A 3,315-nucleotide genomic window follows, 5' to 3' on the forward strand; every position below is an offset into this window, starting at 1 on the left:
TGGGGAAAAAGGGGGACCCTGTTCAAAAAAAAAAAAAAAAAAAAAAAAAAAAAAAAAAAGAAGTTTCTGAGCCATGCATGAAATTGTTTCTAAACTGTCCTGCCTCTCATGAACGCCTCCAGCCCAACACTGAGCAGTCTGAACTTCAGCTGACCTCTGTGAGACTTATCTCAGGGTGATTGTAAACAGAAGGCCTTAATGAGAGAGTCATCAGTCAACTTAAAGCCCATTCTAGGCACTTCCCTAAACCATGGCAGAGTAGGAGAAAGCAGTTCCATATTTCCCCAGGCAAAATGCACTGGAATATTTTTCATTATTACACTAGTTTGCTAGGGTTGTCTTACCAAATAGCACAAGACATGGTGCTTAGACAAATCACGGCTGGAGCCCAGACCTCCTTCTCTCCTGGGCTTGCAGATAGCCACCTCCTGTTCTCACTTACACAACTATGCTCTCTGTCCTAATCTCCTCTCTTTATCCAGACAACAGTCAGATTGGATTAAGGCCCACTTTGATAACCTCATTTACCTTAATTACTTTTAAAAAGATTCTGTCTTCAAGTACAGTAACTGGCTGAGGTACTAGGCCTTAGGACCTCAACATATGACTTTGTTGATGGGGGGCACAATTTAGTCCATAACAATTATAAATGTCCAATTTAAGGATATAATATTTACAAATAAAAGCCATCCTTATGAAAAATCAATTAAAATTCTTTTTTACATTTATTTATTTATTGTATGTGTATATGTGTATGTTCATGTATATGCCACTGCCCGTGTGTAGAGGTCAGAGGATAATTTGCTGGAGTTGATTCTCTCCTTCTATCATGTGGGTCCCAGGGATCAAACATAGGTTGTCAGGCTTGGTGGCAAACATCTTTATGCACTGAGCCATCTTGTCAGGTCCCTAAAGGCAGTTTTTTATTTGTATTTATTTTTTAAATTTTATTATTTTTATTTTATGTAATATAAGTGTATTGCCTGCAGGTATGTAAGCATACCAGTGTCATGTAGTGCCCAGGGAGGTCAGAAGAGGGCATCAGAGGGCTGGAGAGATGGCTCAGTGGTTAAGAGTACTGGCTACTCTTTCAGAGGACCAGGGTTCAATTCTTAGCACCCACATGGTTGCTAACTGTATGTAACTCCAGTTCCAGGAGATCCGATGCCCTCTTCTGTCCTCCGTAAGCATTGCATGACATGGGTACACTTACATACATGCGGGCTATACACCCATACACATTATATAAAAATAATAGAGAAAATATTTTTTAAACAAAAAGAAAGAAAAGGCCATCAGATCTCCTGAAACTACAGTTAAGAATGGTTGTTAGCTGTCATGTGGGTGCTAGGAATGTAACCCAGGTATTCTGCAAGAGCAGCCAGTGCTCTTAACTGTTGAGCCATCTCTTCGGCCTGTATTTATTATATTTTAAAGATTTATCTTTATTTTATGTATGAGTGTCTTGCCTGCATGTATGTAAGTACATCATGTATGCAATACCCATGGAGGCTAGAAGTGGGCAGAAAATCCCCTGGAACTGGAGTTAAGGAAGGTTGTTAGCCAATCTTGTTACTCTTTATTTATTGATAATTACTTTGACTACAAATGGATTATGTTCGCCAATCAAATGACATAGAGTGGTTGTAGACAAAACAAAACAAAAGACCACGACCCAGTGGCCCAGTTTGTTTATTCATTGCTGTGGCAAAATACTCTGACCAATACCAACTTGGGGAGGAAAGGGTTTATTTGTCTTCCATCTCTCAGGTCACAGTTCATCAGGGAGCCCAAGGTAGGAACTTAGGGCAGGCATCTGGAGGCAGGAGCTCGAGCACAGGCCATGGAGGGATGCTGCTTACTGGCTTGCTCCCCTGGCCCCTGCTCAGCCTGCTTTCTTATGCAACATAGGTCCACTTGCCCAGGGGTAGAACCACCCACAGAGGGCTGGGCTCTCCCACATCACTGAACAAGAAGATGTCCCACAGATATGGCCACAGTCCCGTCCAATGGAGGCAATTCCCCACTTGAGGCCCCCTCAACCCAGGTGTGTCAAGTTGACACTAAAGCTATCTAGTATACCCAGTTACTATATGTGCTGCCTACAAAAGTTTCAATTCAAGCCAGGCATGATGGTGCATGCCTATAATCCCAACATCTGGAGGTAGAGGCAAGAGAATTGGGAAGTTTAAGGCCACCTGGGCTACATAATGAGATCCTGTCTCAAAAAAGAACTCTGGTAGACTGAAATTTGTTTATAAAGCTAATGATTAGAACCTTGTTTGTGACTTTGTGTCTAAGTATGCAATTCTGGACACATTGAGGACAAATATATTTTGTAACCAAATGATATCCTCTAGCAGTAATACAAATATCTTTTGGCCATTATTAAGTTTAATTTGTTACAGATAACCAGTTAAGACAAAATTGAACATTCATTTATAAGCCATTCGGGAAATAAGAATTTGAAAGATGCTGTGGTTTGAATATGGTTTAACTGTGTTTCCAAAAGTTTCCTGTATTGGAAGTTTGGTCTCCAATATGGAGATGTGAGAGACAGAACCTGTAAGAGATAAGACCTAGAGTGTGGTGGTTTGGTAATTGGGTGCTGAGTTGGTATCAAGAGAATGAGTTGTTATTAAAAAATTTAGCTTCCTGTTTTCCCCATGATTTCTTCCTCTTATGTGCCATGTTGTAAGGCAACTTAGGGGACCTTCCTGAGATCTGAGTAGATTTTTTAAATCTTATTTATTATATTTATTTTATGTGTATGAGTGTTATGCCTGCATGTAGATAAGTGCACCCATGTCATGCAATGTCCACGGAGGACAGAAGAGGCTTTCAGATCTCTTGAGTTAAGGACAGTTGTTAGCTACCATGTGGGTGCCCAGAATCGAACCCAGATCTTCTGCAAGAACAGTCAGTGTTCTTAACCGCTGAGATATCTCTCCAGCCCCGTAGATTTTTTTTAATATAAAATATTTTATTTATTATTTTATGTGTATGAGTGTAGTGCCTGAAAGTAGGTAAGTGCACCTATGTCATGCAATGCCTGTGGAGGACAGAAGAGGCTGTCGGATCCCCTGGAACTAGAGTTACAGACAGTTGTTAGCTGCCATGTGGGTGCTGGGAATCGAACCCACATCTTCTGCAAGAATAGTCAGTGTTCTTAACCGCCGAGCCATCGCTCTAATCTCTGAGTAGATGTTTTAAAATATATTTTATGTATCTATATATATATTTTGTTTGTTTGTTTGTTTGGTTGGTTTTTTTGGTCTTTTTGAGACAGGGTCTCCCTGTAACCCCAGCTGTCCT

The sequence above is a fragment of the Nannospalax galili genome, unplaced genomic scaffold, assembly GCF_000622305.1.
Source record: "Nannospalax galili isolate Female #2095 unplaced genomic scaffold, S.galili_v1.0 scaffold429, whole genome shotgun sequence".
In the NCBI taxonomy this organism is placed as follows: Eukaryota; Metazoa; Chordata; class Mammalia; order Rodentia; family Spalacidae; genus Nannospalax; species Nannospalax galili.